Source organism: Meles meles, chromosome 1 (assembly GCF_922984935.1).
Source record: "Meles meles chromosome 1, mMelMel3.1 paternal haplotype, whole genome shotgun sequence".
NCBI lineage: Eukaryota > Metazoa > Chordata > Mammalia > Carnivora > Mustelidae > Meles > Meles meles.
In genome coordinates this window covers 96,632,470-96,651,243 of record NC_060066.1, presented here as the reverse complement: position 1 = coordinate 96,651,243, position 18,774 = coordinate 96,632,470, and positions in this window count along the sequence as shown.

Below are 18,774 nucleotides of genomic sequence, written 5' to 3'. Positions count from 1 at the left end.
TGGGGAAGAAGACCATATTCTCAGGCATAGTCTCAAGATAAAATGATTTAAACCTGAAAATAAATAAAGATGAATTCTGTCGAATCTGAAATAAATTTAAAATGAAATTATATCAATTTCTAAGATATGTTTCATTAACTTATTTCTGAAAATTGCTAAAGAATGTTTCTCTAGAACCACTATAAAAGCAAAGAGCTGTTTCAGATTGCAGAGGGTTAAAAATCTAAATAACTTTTCTAAACATTAATAAAAGGAAAAACTGTGAATGAACAAAAGTACTTTTAAAAAAGATGATGTGTCTAAATTCCTGATTTTTCTACAAAAGTAGGGTTTATGCTTTATATAATTGTTTTTCTTAAAATAGTCTGTTTTTGTTTTAAGGAAATTTTCTACTTTCTATACAGTTCAGTAAGAGTTCTACTGGTTTATAAAAGCCTTCCTCTAGGGAAACCTGGCTGGCTTAATCAGGTGAGCATCTGACTCTTGGTTGCAGTTCAAATCAGGATCTCAGGGCTGTGAGATTGAGCCCCATGTGGGTCTCTGCACTCACTGGGGAGTCTGCTTAGGATTCTCTTCTTCTCCCTTTCCTTGTGTTCCTCCCCTGCTTACTCTCCCTCTCAAATAAATCTTTTAAAAAGAAATAAAAGCCTTCCTTTATAAAACAGAAATGCAGCATAAGCTCTAAATATATGTGTAGAAACTACTATCAATACCAAATAGAAGCAGATAAAACTATTAGAAGGAACAATGAAAAAAATTTCAAGAATTCACTTGTTTCCTTTCAGAGTAATTTATTAGTTGTCTTTTTTTTTTTATTTTTTTTTTATTTGACAGACTGAGAGAGATCACAAGTAGGCAGAGAGGCAGGCAGAGAGAGAGGAGGAAGCAGGCTCCCTGCTGAGCGGAGAGCCCGACGTAGGGCTCAATCCCAAGACCCTGAGATCATGACCTGAGCCAAAGGCAGAGGCTTTAACCCACCGAGCCACCCAGTCGCCCCTATTAGTTGTCTTTATTGCTATAATAGTAACATGTGCTAAATGTAAAAATACAAATCCATTTTGATGCAATTCTTTCTAGTCTTTTTCATAAGCATTTATATTTTTTACACTGTGATTTTTAACAAGTATTTTTGAAAATCACAGCAAAATTGACATGCATGATATTGGGGTTGTAAATATGAATAAAACATATAATCTTCTTAAAGGATACAGTGCAATAGAGAAATAAGTCCAGATACATTAATTATACATTATTTGGTAGTAAAAGTAAAGCTCTGCACAGACTATGCCAGGAGCATCTAACACAGCTTGCAAGAGGATGGGATGGGGAAGGTGTCACACCAAGGAAGGAGCCTGGATCCCTGAATGAGCAGATGGAGCAGAGTTCCCTACCTTACCATGGCTGAACCAAAATGGAAACAAGCAATATATAAACTTCTATTGGGTTGAGCGCCTGACATTTGGGGTTGTTTGTTTCAGCAGTTAGCTTTTTCTGACTTTTAGAGGAGCATTCCATGAACCAGCAATGTACAGTTAGCTCAGTCATGAGTATGATTAGCTCAACTCCCTACCTGAGTTTCAAAACCAAGGAGGAGCGTGCCTGGGTGGCTCAGTTGATTGAGCAACTGCCTTCAGTTCAGGTCATGATTCTGGAGTTCCAGGACCAAGTCCCGCATTGGGCTCCCTGCTTGGCAGGGAGTCTGCTTCTCCCACTGACCCTCCCTCTTCTCATGCTCTCTCTCTCTCTCATTCTCTCTCTCAAATAAATAAATAAAATCTAAAAAAAAAAAAAAACAAGGAGGAAAAGAAATGGCTATTTTTGTTTTTCTATGTTCTCTACAATGAGTGGGTATTGTTATTATAATCTGAAAACAAATAAGATTCATATTTAAGGGGAAATTTTCTAAAAAGAAAAACATGTTCCATTCCTAAATGTGAAAATTAAATGCAGTGAAAAATGAAATTTGCCTCTTATTAAGCTAGAAACATAACTGAACATAAAACAGAGCCACTAAGCCACAAATGTATTTTATAAAACTTCACAAAATGATCATAAATTTTATATGGGAGAATAAAAACACTAAAATAACCAAGTATTTTGTTTTTAAATAAGAGTAGTGATGGAACTTTGCCCTCCCAACCTATTATAAGTTACAATAACAGTGTACGACCAACAAAAGAATATATTTTAAAGTTAGAAAAAGAATCTGTACATATTATATAAGTAAATTTAGTACATGATAATGATAATTTTAAATCAGTAGAAAAATGATGGCCCCTTCAATAAGTGGTCTTGGAATAACCAGTTCACCACTAGGGACACCTCTTACTCTCAATACAGATTAAATATATCACTCTGAAAAAGTACAACTACAAAATAGTATACTAATGTCACCTGAGATGGCAAATATTTTTCAAGTTTCATTAAAGAAAGAGAGAACAAGATTATAAGCAATAAGGATGTAGGCTAAGGAGATATATATTTCCATTACTTCCCTTAAAGAAAGAACACTGTTTTCCAAAAATCAACTGGAAAAAAAAATTACTGAGCCTACTAGACTAGACAAATATCCTAAAATAGATATACAAAGATCTTTATAGCAGGAAAAATTGGAAAAAATTTATGCCGTATCCTTATAATGAAATATGCTATAACAAGTACAAATAAAAAATACTTGTAAAATATCTTTCTTGTATTCAATAACAATATCAATTATTAACACCTCATTCTGAAAGTAAAGAACAAAGAAACAAGTGTCTTGGTAAACCATAAATAAAAACGCAGTGAATACCAAGCAAATAATGGTATAATGAGCAAAGAATATTGAAAGGAGAGAATTGGCTCTGGATAAATATGCAGCTACCTGAGAATAGTCCTGTCTGACACACATGTGATCAGTGACTATGAAATTGGCAGCTATGCTAGGTGTGAATTGAATTTATTTGACAGAATTTTAAAAGAAAGATGTAACCATGTAGGACAGCAACTGGAAGTTTGTCGGAATTATTTGTGCTGAGAGCTGGTTTACAAAAAGTGATTAGGTCTGGAAAGACTTTAGGAAAAGGCTGCATTTTTCAGACAATCAGAGTAAGTTCTTTAAAAAGGAGGGAGTGCCTGGGTGGCTCAGTCTTCAAGTGTCTGCTTTTGGCTCAGGTAGTTACCCCAGGTTCCTGGGATGGAGACCTGGCATCAGGCATCCACAGGAAGCCTGCTTCTCCCTCTCCACTCCCCCTGCTTGTCTTCCCTCTCTTACTGTCTCTCTCTGTCAAATAAATAAAGAAAATCTTTTTAAAAAATAAAATAAAATAAAAAAGACAGGAGATGAGAAGGAACCTTGGGAAGGAACATGCATGCAGGAAGCCAGGACTGTTGGAGGAGACTTGCAAAGAAAACACTTGTGGTTATTCAGTAGTGTCAAAATAAAGTAGCACCTACACTTCACGTAACAGAAACCCTCTCTGCTTTTCTAACTCACAGACAAATAAAAGATATAAACTCTAGCCCTCCTCCTGAAAATCAGAATCTATCTGTATTCACAACTATCCTTGCCACTGTCTCAAAAAGATACTCCTATGTCTTTTCCCAGGACTTAAACTTCACCCTGTGTTTTACGAATCCATGACTTTTTATTTCATTTATAGGATATCACTCCAACTCCTCTCCCCTGTCTTTCACATCTTCTCTGGGACTGTTTTCATTCTGTCTACCATCATGTCGAAATTGCCCAAGACAAAACTAAAACCTTAATTTTTGTCCCTCCTTCCCTTTCTCTCTCTCTTCCTCCTCTTCTTGTCTTCTCCCTTTTCTTTATTCATTCAAAAACAAAAATAAATAAATTTTTAAAAGTGTCAATTCCCTCAGAGTAGAAATCACATCATGGTTTGGGTTTTGATGGAATGAATAAATGAAACTTACTAGAGACAAATAAATTCATTAAATTCTTGCAACTTAATTTTCTTCATTTAAGGGGTGGTGGTAGTCAAGTCTCTAAAGAAATCAACCAGTTCAGTGGCTGTAACTTAGTAATAGCTAAGATGTTACTGCTAATGAATTAAGCCTCAAAAATCTAAATAGGTTGCTTATTCCCAAGTTCAATGACCTCTTTGCTCTATCTACCGCTTGATTTTTCTGGATGCAAGTAAGGGTGTGATTCCCCCACTGAGTCTCTTTCAACCTTTCTGTGTTCTCCCTTTCCTCTCTTAGTGGGACTTCTCTGAAATATGGTGATTCTCGAAGCTCCTTCCTCAGCCCTCTTCTTGTCTTAAGGCTAGCTTCTGGGCCACTTCTAAGACTCTCATTACTCTTGTACATAGAAGAGTACTAACAATATCTCATCTCAGTAGGCTCAGACATATAAGCTCCTATTTAAAAAATAAATAAAAGAGCATCTATTCCCTCAGATTTTAGAACCATTTACTCATTAGACATGCCATCCCAAATATGTTCCCATTTTCTTTTTGATATGATCCAGGAATGGATTTCCCAGAATAGATTTCCATGCAAATCAGAAATTTGGGGTTTAGTTATTTCACTACTGATTTCTGTCCTGTTCTCTATTGCCTTCAGGAAAAATGTGTCAGGATCACATAAGGTTGTTAGTATTATTGACCTTGGCTTACCTGTTGGTTTCATACCCTGTATAAACTCAATTTTCTTCCATCTCTGTTGAGATTTAGGCAAAACTACTGTGAACAGCAAGACTATCAAGTATTATTTGGTGAATCTTTCCAGTGGGTGAAACAAAAATGTGTTCTGCCCCTATGTCTTCTCATTAATTCGCATCTTAAGGACTTGATGCTCATTTTGGGTGAACTGAGTACATCCCCTTTCTTCCAACTCAACTCTTATATTGGAAAGAAACATTCTATGTGCTGACAAAATTATCTTACTGGCATGAATTAGGTCAAGTCTTTACAGAAAACCTAATGTCTAGCTAATCAGTGTTTGACTGAGTAGATTGAGATTTCTACATCCAGATCATAAATGTTGTAAATATTCCTCTAAATTTAAGCAATGTGTAAATATATCTAGCAAGCAATATATTCAATTATCTAAGATACAATTTGCTTAATTGGAGGGTTCATTAAGAAATTACATTAAACAAAATTATGGTTCTTTGGGTAGAACACCAACTTTAATGTATTTAAGGCTACATCATCAGACCTAGACATTTGGGACTTCCATCAACTATTCTTCCTACGTCAGTGGGAATCCAAAACAATTTTCTGAGGAAAACCTTTACCGTGCATGCTAGGTTTCCTTCCTCTGACCTCTGGGGAAGAGAGAGTGACATTATACTCAGGCACAATTTTTTTAATTCATAACAAGATATCAGTATTAACTCAAGTGCAATTGGGTGTTAATGTATAGCTCTGCTGGGGGCGCCTGGGTGGCTCAGTGGTTTAAGCTGCTGCCTTCGGCTCAGGTCATGATCTCAGGGTCCTGGGATCGAGTCCCACATCGGGCTCTCTGCTCAGCAGGGAGCCTGCTTCCCTCTCACTCTCTCTGTCTGCCTCTCTGCCTACTTACGATCTCTCTCTGTCAAATAAATAAATAAATCTTTAAAAAAAAATGTATAGCTCTGCTTTAAAAAAAGTGTTGATATATATACTACCAGTGTTCCAAATTTTTATTATAGTATATAACCTTATAGTCTCTGTCACACCATAATTATCTAAAGTTGCAATGAATAATACACATTAAGGATTGCCTGTATGGCATGCAGTCTACATCTTTCTCTTCAGCAGAAGTTGCAAATTTCTTATCTGTGGGAGCAGGTAAATAACATAAGTGAGTGAGGTCTATGGCTAAATAAAAAGCACATTCCTCATCTAAAGACAGAGCTACCCAATGGCTGCCATACAGGAAGCAGACTCCATGGTACAAGGTCTTCTAATGGTTCAAGAGAAGCAAAAAACAAAATATATCATATCATATTGTATAGATTTTTAATTTGAAAATCCTTGATGATCTTTTAAATAATTCATATAATTCCATTTTCTAAATTCTACATGTCAAAAACAATGTCTACTAACTAGATATGGTCTACAGCAACCTTTTGTGATCTTTCTAGATCTAGATTTTATTTTTTGTTGTTATTGTTGAAACCAGACAGCTTGTAAACCTGGATTTCATCATCTTCTCCATAAGCAATCACTTGGAACAAACTGTCTTTTGTGTTATGCCACTGGACTATTTTACATGGTTTAAAAAAAACCATAAGATCACTTATTAAATTTGTTCTGTGGATATCATTAAGAAACTGTTCTCTATAGAGAACACAGAAGAATTGCCTTTCAGATCTCAGTCCAAGGATAGTTATAACACCAAAGAGCACTTCTGTCTTAGTTATATGGTGAATCAAATGTTTCCCACTATGCAATGGGTCATAGGAAATTCAGCGAAGCCTACCTCTAGCAATATGTAAAGGGGTGTGTGTGTGTGTGTGTGTGTGTGTGTGTGTATGGTGTGTACTTCAGACTCTAGGTTTTTTCAAAACTTACATTTCAGTTATCTATTGACAAATCCACTCTGAAAATTTCTCATTTTAAGTTTTGTTTTTTGCTTTTTGTTTTTGTGGTGTGTCGGTATCTTTGCAAACTATCTCAGATTGGTTGATTTTCAAATTTGAAAGCATAAACATAAGTAAATATGTAAAAAAAAAAATACCGAAATAGATTATTAGTGTTAATCCTTAGCCTTGAAATATCATCCCTGACCATATACAGATCACTTTGATTGCTGGCCAGATTTCACTCCTCAATCTTTCCATAAGCAACTGAAATGCAACATGTAAAGAACTTAAGTCGTTGTCATTTAGATTCTCTCTATTCAGTTAGCACTACTGTAAATGGCACATCAAGCTAAAGACCTCTTTTGTCTTCAACTATTTGTATCCTCTTTCCCAATATTCTGCCACCCAATCCTGCTAAATATAGCACTGAAATGTCTCAAATCTATTCCAGCTGCTCTACTCACATCTTTATCATTTCTTACCTTAAACTATTAAACTGATTGTTGGGCACCTGGGTGGCTCAGTCAGTTAAGTGTCTGCCTTCTGCTCAGGTCATGAACCCCAGGGTCCTGGGATCAAGCCCTACATTGGGAATCCCTGCTCAGCAGGGAGTCTGCTTCTCCCTCTCCCTCTGCTCCTCTCCCTGCTGGTGCTTGTTCTCTTTCTCTCACAAAAATAAATAAATAAAATCTTTAAAAATAAACAAATAAACCGACTCTTTTTACTTCTCACTTGAACTACTAATTTGACTTTTACTTGAGTTCCCCAGACTAACTAACCCTCTTCCAAGCGCTCAACCTGTGAGCATTTTTAAAATACACTGCAGAGAATTTTCAAAAACACATCTAACTGATATGTCTGACCCTCACCAATCTATGATTATGAAATGAGTGAATAAATAGGTAAATAAAAAACTAGCAAATAAATAGGTAAATTAAGAAAACTAAGATGTTGTTTAGATAACTCTTTTTTTAAACTTAAATGACCATAAACCTTTTTTTTGTTTTTGGGTTTTTTTTTTAACATATCAAGTTTTTATTTAAACTCTAGTTAATTGATTTAGACAACTTTCCATCTTCTTATATGATCAAACCCAAATCATGTCAGTCACAAAAGTCTCCAGAAACCCCACAGTCCACATAGCAGTATACAAATTGACCACAGAGATGCAAAGCATGGGCAAGGGCAGGGTGTGTTCTTGACAACCCCAGGGGAACAGAATTAAAATTGAGTCAGAAAGACACATGCCAGTACCATCAAACTGAGAGCAGAGCTTAATACCACAGTCGATGGGGTGGACTGGGATCACCCTGAATTTGTGACTAGAAGACAAGTGACTTGAATGGAGGACCTGCCTGACAGGCCAGAGCAGGAAAACATACGCCAAAAAGAAACCTCATCAGGACTGGTGAGTTGGAGGAAGGGAAGGGATTGTCCTCCAAACTTTGGACTGTGTAGGCAGAGAAAGGGGTTGGGACAAAAAAAAAAGGGGGGGAGGGGGCCATGTTGGAAGACAGAACTTGACTCCTTCCCTAGAAAATTACCTAGGACAGCTTCCCTTCGAGATACCCATTCCAGTCTTAGAAGAACTGAGACTCTAAGGAATGACTCTTCATTGAGTAAGGGCTTTCGAAATTTCTCTGAGCAAACAGTGTTACTTCTTTGGGAAGCCAGAGGAAATCATATCTCTTCCCAACCCTTCCTACGATCAGACCAAAAGAATTCGTTGACCAGGTGTTCAACCAGGATCTATCTTTTTATTTTCAATTAAACTGAAAGCTATAAACAGTGATTTGGGGTCTCTAGCTTCTATGTAAACAGTCACTAAGTTGGGCCACTCTAATCAACATAATAGTGTTGGAATGACAGGAGTGAAGATCTGTCAAAAATCCCCTGTTCCAACCTCACCAGAACCTATAAGAAATCATGAGAAATATCATCAATTGACAAAATCCCAATTCTAGAAATCCATCTGCCCTGTATCATAGAAACATGATATTTTGGTATTCCCCCACATCATTCTTTCCCAGCTATATACTATGTGGCAAGTAGGCAATGATGGATTTCAGTGAACAGTGTTCCAATGAAGAATGCCCCCCCACAACTTAACCCCATTTCTTCACTTCCCCTTAACTCCTCAGGCCATTTCAGTCTGGTTCTCACAAGGTCCCCATAGACCTTTTAAAAAGTCAAGTGGGTTATTGTTTTCCTTTATTTGATCTATGTGTAATTATCAGAAATCTATATGTCTTCCTTGACTTCTCCTTCTTCCTCACCTCATCCAGCATCCAATTACCAAAGTGAGTCTACCTCCTAAATATCTCTACTAAATTCTCCCCAGTTCTATCATCCATCCTGATTGTTAAAACTTTTCCAGGTACTGGGAATCACTGGCTCCTTTTCTTCTTCCAGTCCAATTCATTGCACATAGAAACAAGAAGGACCTTTTGAAAATGCCAATATGATCAAGTTTTTGCCATTAAATTTCAGTTGTTCATCAGTGCCCTTAAAATAACGTAAAACTCCTGTGGCTTAGAAAGACCAGCATCATCTCTAAAGGAGTAATTTTTTTCAGGTTCATCTCTCATGACACCCTCTCCTCACTTTGTTCTAGTCAAAAAGAAATTATTTCAGTTTCTCAAATAGTTCTTTGCCTGGAACTCTTCCTGTCCCTTTAACTTTTCCTGCTCCTGACCACCTTTAATCTCAGCTTTTCTGTATACTCCTTCTAGGAGCTCTTGAATCTCCCACTACATCAAGTTCCTCTGCCTTCAGAACATTTGTCCTCATATTGTCTATTTTCTCATTATCTCCCCAAGAAGAATATAAGCACAATAACAACAGGGACCATTTTGTCTTATTGACCATTGCATGCCTAGTGACTCACAGAGGGCTAGACACATAGAACACAAAGAAATCTCAAACATTGCTGATTCATGTTTTTACTTTGTTCCTGTTTGGGGGATGCTAATGGGATCATGACAGAACAAACAGACTGATCAGTATTTACATTTGAGCTAATAAGGAACAGAGGGTTTACGTGGACTGGCTGCTTTCCTCACCCTGAAGCTCAGAAAGCTTGGAACTGCTCAGAAAGCTATCAGATATGATCATCATGTAAGAATATTTGTGTCCTCATCAGCTCAGGATGCTATAACAAAGTCAACTGAATGGGTTTGAACATGAGACATTTATTTCTTATAGTTCTGGGAGTTGGGAAATCCAAGATCAGGGGGCTGACAGATTCCATTCCTGCTGAGGAGCCACTGCCCAACTCACAGACTACTGTATTCTCTCTGTGTGCTCACATGGCCCTTCAGGAGTCCTAGAGAAAGAGAGAAAGCAAGCGCTGGTCTCTTCTTTCAGGGTACTAATCCCATTTTGAGGACACCACCCTCATTACCTCATCTAGCCCCACTTACCTTCCAAAAACCCTACCTCCAAATACCATCACATTGGGAGTCAGGGCTTCAACATATGAATTTGGGGAGTGACACAGTTCAGTACCAGCAATTTGTAACAGCCCTCCCTTCTCAAGTCTGAAATTTTATTCTCTATTCACTGAATCTAATTAGATACATAACATTTTTACAGATTTCTTTGGATTAATACTTCCTTGGGAGCTCTGCCATGATGGGCAGTTGCTAACAAACGAAAGTCATTAATTTCTAAAATAATGAATTCAATTGTTAAACATGTCTTCAATAAGAAAAGAAATTTAGGGCAATTAGAAAGTAAGGAAGTCTTTGCTAAAAGCAGCAACTGATTTAAAATTTTTTTAAAAGACAGGTAAAATAATGTCCTGGAAATGTCGTAACAGGTAAAGCCACTACATTTCAAAGCAGCTGATCCCAAAATGTTTCAAATGAGATTCACATATATGTTTTTTTATTTTTTCCCCATAGCGTATATGCTTCAGTTTCAAGTCAATTTAATGCAGCCACATTTGGCAAATAGCAGCTCCTTTATTTATAAATTTACTCTCATGATAATTTCAAACAGAATCAGATATTCAATGATATTTTGGAAAATATATTCAAGTGGGCTTACAGAGGATGAATGTTGATTCTTGCCATTCTCCATGCAAAGCAACACTTGAAGAAGTACTATTGAGATGGGAGAGCAGGTATGGGGGTCTGGAAACCCAGTGGGATTCTGTGGTTTGCTGTGACCTTCATGTGTGCAGCTGATTCCAATGGGAAAATATGCAAAGAAGAGTTTGGAAAGAAACCTTCACATGACCTCTATCAAAATAAAGCACCTGTCAGCTTTCTACCTGTCTTACCAAATTTCTTCATTTTGAGCATGGCCAAACCTGGCTTGCAGATGCATAAACTCAACCTGGAATTTATGCCTGAGTTTCTCCAGGCACCATACCACCTGGTAGGATGAGGGGTAGTCTAGGCAAGCTGAAGGTAGGGATGGGGAAGGGCAAGGAGGACAACACAAAATAATCAATGTCTGGTTCAACCTTGTCTCTCTCCCTTCCACCCTCATCCTAAGCCCTCACTGACAACTCTGCTTCACTGATATGTATTTATAGGCTGAGTTGGGTCCCTCCAAAGTTCATGTATATATTTATTATTATTATTACTATTATTATTATTATCATTATTATTCATTTCAGGGGTAGAAATTAGTGATTTATCAGTTACATATAACACCCAGTGGTCATTACTTCAAATGCCCTCCTTTTTTTTTTTATTCATTTATTTGTTTATTTACAGCATAACAGTGTTCATTGTTTTGGCATCACACCCAGTGCTCCATGCAGTATGTGCCCTCCCTATTACCCACCACCTGGTTCCTCAACCTCCCACCCACCCCCCGCCCCTTCAAAACCCTCTGGTTGTTTTTCAGAGTCCATAGTCTCTTATGGTTCATCTCCCCTTCCAGTTTCCCTCAACTCCCTCTCCTCTCCATCTCCCCATGTCCTCCATGTTATTTGTTCTGCTCCATAAATAAGTGAGACCATAGGATACTTGACTCTCTCTGCTTGACTTATTTCACTCAGCATAATCTCTTCCAGTCCCGTCCATGTTGCTACAAAATTTGGGTATTCATCCTTTCTGATGGAGGCATAATACTCCATTGTGTATATGTACCACAACTTCCTTATCCATTCATCCGTTGAAGGGCATCTTGGTTCTTTCCACAGTTTGGCGACCGTAGCCATTGCTGCAATAAACATTGGGGTACAGATGGCCCTTCTTTTCACTACATCTGTATCTTTGGGGTAAATACCCAGCAGTGCAATTGCAGGGTCATAGGGAAGCTCTATTCTTAATTTCTTCAGGAGTCTCCACACTGTTCTCCAAAGTGGCTGGACTAACTTGCATTCCCAGCAACAGGTAAGAGGGTTCCCCTTTCTCCACATCCTCTCCAACACACATTGTTTCCTGTCTTGCTAATTTTGGCCATTCTAACTGGTGTCAGGTGGTATCTAAATGTTGTTTTAATTTGAATCTCCCTGATGGCTAGTGATGATGAACATTTTTTCATGTGTCTGATAGCCATTCATATGTCTTCATTGGAGAAGTGTCTGTTCATATCTTCTGCCCATTTTTCAATATGATTATCTGTTTTGTGTGTGTTGAGTTTGAGAAGTTCTTTATAGATCCTGGATATCAACCTTTTGTCTGTACTGTCATTTGCAAATATCTTCTCCCATTCCGTGGGTTGCCTTTTTGTTTTGTTGACTGTTTCCTTTGCTGTGCAGAAACTTTTGATCTTGATGAAGTCCCAAAAGTTCATTTTTGCTTTTGTTTCCTTGGCCTTTGGAGACATATCTTGAAAGAAGTTGCTGTGGCTGATATCGAAGAGGTTACTGCCTATGTTCTCCTCTAGGATTCTGATAGATTCCTGTCTCACGTTGAGGTCTTTTATCCATTTCGAGTTTATCTTTGTGTACGGTGTAAGAGAATGGTCAAGTTTCATTCTTCTACATATCGCTGTCCAGTTTTCCCAGCACCATTTATTGAAGAGACTGTCTTTTTTCCATTGAATATTTTTTCCTGTTTTGTCGAAGATTATTTCACCATAGAGTTGAGGGTTCATATCTGGGCTCTCCACTCTATTCCACTGGTCTATGTGTCTGTTTTTATGCCAGTACCACGCTGTCTTGGTGATCACAGCTTTGTAGTAAAGCTTGAAATCGGGTAACGTGATGCCGCCAGTTTTGTTTTTGTTTTTCAACATTTCCTTAGCAATTCGGGGTCTCTTCTGATTCCATACAAATTTTAGGATTATTTGCTCCAGCTCTTTGAAAAATACTGGTGGAATTTTGATCGGAATGGCATTAAAAGTATAGATTGCTCTAGGCAGTATAGACATTTTAACAATGTTTATTCTTCCAATCCAAGAGCATGGAATGGTCTTCCATCTTTTTGTGTCTTCTTCAATTTCTTTCATGAGTGTTCTGTAGTTCCTCGAGTACAGGTCCTTTACCTCTTTGGTTAGGTTTATTCCCAGGTATCTTATGGTTCTTGGTGCTATAGTAAATGGAATCGATTCTCTAATTTCCCTTTCTGTATTTTCATTGTTAGTGTATAAGAAAGCCACTGATTTCTGTACATTGTCAAGTGCCCTCCTTAATGCCCATCATCCAGTTGCCCTATCACCCTACCCACCTCCCCTCTAGCAACCCTCAATTTGTTTCTTATATTTAAGAGCCTCTTATGGTTTGCTTCCCTCTCTATTTCCATCTTATTTTTCCTTCCCTTCCCCTTTGTTCATATGCTTTGTTTCTTTAAATCCACATATGAGTGAAAGTTATTTGTCTTTCTCTATCTTATTTTGCTTAGCATAATACCCTCTAGTTCCATCCATGTCATTGCAAATGCCAAAATTTCATTCTTTTGATGACTAAGTAATATTCCATTGCAATTACATACTACATCTTCTTTATCCATTCATCAGTGAACATCTGGGCTCTGTCCATATTTTGGCTATTGTGGACATTGTTGCTATAAACATTTGATGCATATGTGCCTTTGAATCATTCTTTGTATCCTTTGGATAAATATGTGGTAGTGCATTGCTGGGCTGTAGGGTAGTTCTATTTTTAACTTTTTGAGGAACCTCCATATCATCTTCCAGAGTGGCTGCACCAGTTTGCATTCCCTCCAACAGCATAAGAGAGCTCCCCTTTCTTCGCATCTTCACCAACATCTGTCGTTTCCTGAGTTGTTAATTTTACCCATTCAGACTGGTGTGAGGTGGTACTTCATTGTGGTTTTGATTTGTATTTCCCTGATGTCAAGTGCTGTTGAGCATTTTTTCATGTGTTTTATCCATTTGTATATCTTTTTTTGAGAAATGTCTGCTCATGTCTTCCATCCGTCTGCCAGCTCATGAATTCTGTTTAATAAATCTCTAGGAATGTGATAAACCCATTGTTAAACCATTAGTATCCTGAAATTGTCCCTGATGGGGACATTAATGCCACAGAAATGGGCATAACACTACAGTCAGGACACTTTTTCCCACACAGCCCATTTTAAGATATTTACAAGCATAAGTCTGCCCTGACACACCTCATATGCTCCCAAGGCTGCCAGAACCCCAAGTAGCAGATGAATAATCATCTACCAAAATTCTCTCTGCTTTTCTCCATTCCAAAAAATCTCTGCCTTTATTCATCCACCCATTCTTGGGATTCTACCCTAATCTTTAATCTTTGTCTCTTTCTTATTCCTTTTCACCTAAATATAAGCATATTTAAGCCTCCTCCAACTAAAAAAAAAAAAAAAAGTCCTTCAACATGTCAACCCCCTCAAGAAAAAGAAAGGGGAAATCGATTAAATATACCTGGCAGACTTTAAAAACAAAATAAACAAGAATATCAATGAATATTTGGAGGCCCCCTTGATGTTTTAATATATATTTCTGAGTCACCCCCCCAAAAAAAATCCTTTCTAAGCTCTGATGAGAGAATATAAGATTTCAAGCATTTGAAATCTTATATTTCAATTTCAAGATTTCAAAATAAATAAAAAGAATATTTTGCTATTTTAAATGGCTAGAGGCAAAACACTAGAGTAGAGAAAGAATATTTTGTTAGTAATTTACAAGGCACAGGCCTCAAATGTTTCATAAATGTATTACAATTTTTAAATTACAATTGTTTTCTTTACTCATTCAAAATATTTTACATAATTTCCATTAACATATAGAAAATACAAAATGAATAGAAATAGTCTTCTTTCTTTTCCAGTGATCTACTCATTCCCAATCAGAGGTAACTAATTGTAACAATTTCTCATAAGTTGTACTAAATGTTGTCTGTGCTTATATAAGCATATTTACAAACATCCTTTATTTATACAAATAGAATCATACTATATATAGTGTCCAGCAACTTGTGTTTTAACCCAATAACATATTTTACTGACATCTTCCCAATGTCAATACATAGTTGAAATCTACTATTCTTTTTAAAAGCTGAATAGTATATTCCACTGTGTGAATATATCAGAATTTATTTGATCCATTATTATGATGGATGATGGATTGCTTCAAATTCTTTGCTTCTAAAGACAATATTGCAATATTTATTCTTAAATATTTGCACTTGTGTGAGCATTGCCTAGAAATTTAATGGTTAAATTTCAAATGTGGGGAGACAGTCCAAATCAGAAGTCTTCTGAAAATGTATCAGTATGTAATCTCATGTGGAGAGTAATAGAATATCTTTAGCCAGACATTCTCACCAAACCTGGGCATTATCTTTTCATCCTTGTCAATACAGAAAACATAATAGGTTTTTTTTTTAATCAAGCTAAATGATGACCTCTGGAATGATACTTTAAATATTCACTGTCAGAAACAACATAGAGATGTCCTCTCTCACCACTCCTTTTAGTATCACATTGGAAATCCTAGCTAATGCAATAAGACAAGAAAAGGAAAGAAAAAGTATTCTGATTGAGAAGTGTCTTAGTTTGGGCTGCTAAACAGAATACCACAGACTGGGTATTCTGACTTATAAAAATACAGAAATTTATTTCTCACCATTCTGGAGGCTGGGAGTCCAAACTCAGGGTCCCAGAGGATCAGATTCTGGTGAGAATCCTCTTCCCACTTGCAGACTGCTGTCTTTTTGTATTCTCATACAGCTGAAAGAGAGCTAGAGAGCTCTTTGGAGTCTCTTGTCTAAGGACAGTGATCTCAATCATGAGGACTCCACCTACATGACTTAATTACCTCCAAAAGTTTCGCATCCTAATTCCACTGCCTGGTGGGGAGAGAGCTAATAGTTATGATTTCAACATATGAAACTGGGGGACACAAATGTTCAGTCCATAACAGGAAAGAAGAATAAAATTCTGCTCACAGATGACATGATCATCAATGTAGAAAATCCAAAAGAATGATCAAAAAAGTCTCCTGGAACTAATGAGTAATTATAGCAAGGAGTCAGGATACAAGGTTAATAAATAAAAAATAAATAATTTTTTGTACATGCCAGCAATGAACAAGGGAAATTTTAAATGAAAAACAATACCATTTACATTAGTACTCAAAAAAGGAAAATACTATTTGTAGCACCTTGCCCTGAGATGAACCTTGCCATTAATGTTTTATTCTTTATAAATTGATCCAGTAACTGTCACAGGGAAGTTTCAAGTTAAATTGAGGTCAAAAGTATTTTTTTTCTTTACAATGAAAAAGCATCAAGAGACTGACCTTAGTAACTGTCAGCCAAAATCCATTCCACATTTCTCACACCTCAAAGTCTTACCTGTTCTCTGTGTGTGTGTGCAAAGGACTGGCAAAAATAATGAGCCATTATATGTGTGTATAAGAAAAAGCAAGAAATGTGCCCTCTTAGACACAAAAAAGTAAAACTGCCTCTGACTTCCTTTGCAGTTGGGACATGCCTTTAAAATAATTTTCTAGGAAACTGATTTATGCTCTTTTGGCTGCACCTACATCTGGTGCAATGGAACCAACATAGAAAAATCTTCCCGGCCACAAGTCACCATGACAACTGCACAATTACACTACTCAGTCCCTCAGAGCTTCTCCTCTTCCTCCAGACGCTTCCTAGAAAATGTCAATAATTTAATAACAGCTGGACTGAGCTCTAACTTCAGATCCAAAGCCCATTTCTTTCAATCCTAAGAAGGAAGGAAGAGAGGAAGGAAGGAAGGAAAAAGGTATAAGCATTCCACCTGTCTTTTGTGCCTCTGCTGTGGACTTAGGAGACATTTTAAATAGTTTTCATAAAATTTATCAGTTTACAAAATTTTCTTCTCCAAGTAAGCTTCAGCCCCAAGACTTGTTCTTGGCTTAAACTACATATTTGATGAATGGACAAATGAAAGGATAGATGGAAGGGTGAATAGTAATCTGTACATCTGAGGGTCCTCCCAAACGTAATTTTAGAGGAACTCTAAATGTAAGGTTTACAGGTTTGTTTTTTTAAGATTTTATTTATTTATTTGACAGACAGAGATCACAATTAGGCAGAGAGGCAGGCAGAGAGAGAAGAGGAAGCAGGCTTCCCACAGAGCAGAGAGCCAGATGTGATGTGGGGCTCATGACCTGAGCCACAGGTAGAGGCTTTAACCCATTGAGAAACTCAGGTGCCCCAAGGTTTACAGTTTTTAAGAGACAGTTTGACTTGCAGAAATTTCCTCTGGCTGGGTTGTAAAGGACCTTTGCACTTAGTTAGGTCATAGCAGGTGGGCACCCTGCTGCAAACTTTGTACTTTCAAAAAATTAATTGTATAAATTAATTCAGCGGTAAAAGAGCCCTAGGAAAGAGAGTCATACTAACTAAATGTAGGAAAATCAAATTAGAGTAGAAAAATGAAATCATCTCACAGTGACTTCTTAAAATAACTAGGTTGGTTCTACCCCTTCTTCCAGTGCTCTCCTGCTAAGAAAGATGACCTCAGGCAGGACTCAGGGCTGTGCAATTGCCACTTCACTTGAATGTTACAAGGGGACACTGGGGACCAAAGCTTGAGTAATCAGACTGCCTCTCAACGTTATTCAAACTGGAACTTTCTCCCTTGGTCCTAGCTGTTAAGTGGCGAGTCAGTAAGGTCCTGGCAGCTGTGCTCTAAGAAGAAACTGTAAGTTCATAAAGAAGCAGAAAAGTGAGCTGGAGAAAATTTGTCAATGTTGTCTCCTCCACCTGCGGTAAATTTCAGAAATACCACAGTTCTTCCCTGTGAAATGAGCCCAGGACCCGCTATGATGCAAAATAAAATTACTGGGCCTCTTGTTCAAAAGCAGGAAAAACGTGTCATTAAAGGTACTAAAATATAGCGCAACTGCCTTTCTTCCGCAGTCTCATTCTGGATCCGTAAAGCTGTTTTTTATTTGGTGGTTAATGTCGCACTCCCCTCCTCGGGGGGTGGGGGGCGAGGTGCGGAGATCCGGGCGAGCCAGCCCAGACCATCAAGGCTATTGAGCCTGAACTCAGGTCCAGGGTCACACCCCAATCTCACAGTAAACGAAGTCAGATCTCCCCGTCTCGCCGTAAACGGGGGACCCTCAAAGGGCAACTTCCGCGCCAGGACGCACCAAGTATCAGAAGGAGAGGTGAGCGACCAGCTCACATCCACCCCGAACGCACAGCGCCGCCAGCCGGTAGCGGACAGACAGCGCCTGCCCCGCCCCAAGGCAAGTGCGCCCAACCCCGCCCCTCCCGCTTCCCCCTCCCTGCCTGCCTGTGACTGAGGCCCCGGGGTGGTGGTTGGGTGGTGGCTTGGCAGGAGTGAGGTGTCAGAGGAAATACTGCACGCCCAGCGAAATTTGGATTTCAGGTCATACTGCATTGTGTCTTGTGCAATATTTGAGACATACCTACATTTAAAAATGATTCATTGTTTTCTGAAATTCAGAAATAACTGGGCATCCTGTTTTGGTTTTGGTTTTGGTTTATTTTCGCTAAATTTGGCAATCCCAGACCTGGGCACTAGGGACCAGAGAAGGGAGCAGTGGAGAACGCATCCTAGGGAGGTAGAGGTGCCCGTGAGCCAAAACTCCCCGCGTCTGGCCCAGGCTCCATTGCCCCCATAAGATTTCATTTACAATCACAACTTCAAAGGTAAAATTATTAAGAATATCAGTGGCAACCACAGAGCGTTACACCCCAAGGGCGCGGCTCTCCTGAGTGTGGGACCTGCACTAGTCCTGGGTCACAAACGCATGAAGCCTGCAGAAGGAGCCCATATGAACTCTTTCTACCTACGTTAGTCTGAGTTGATTTCTGCCACTTGTTCACAAGAGGATTCTGATTAATA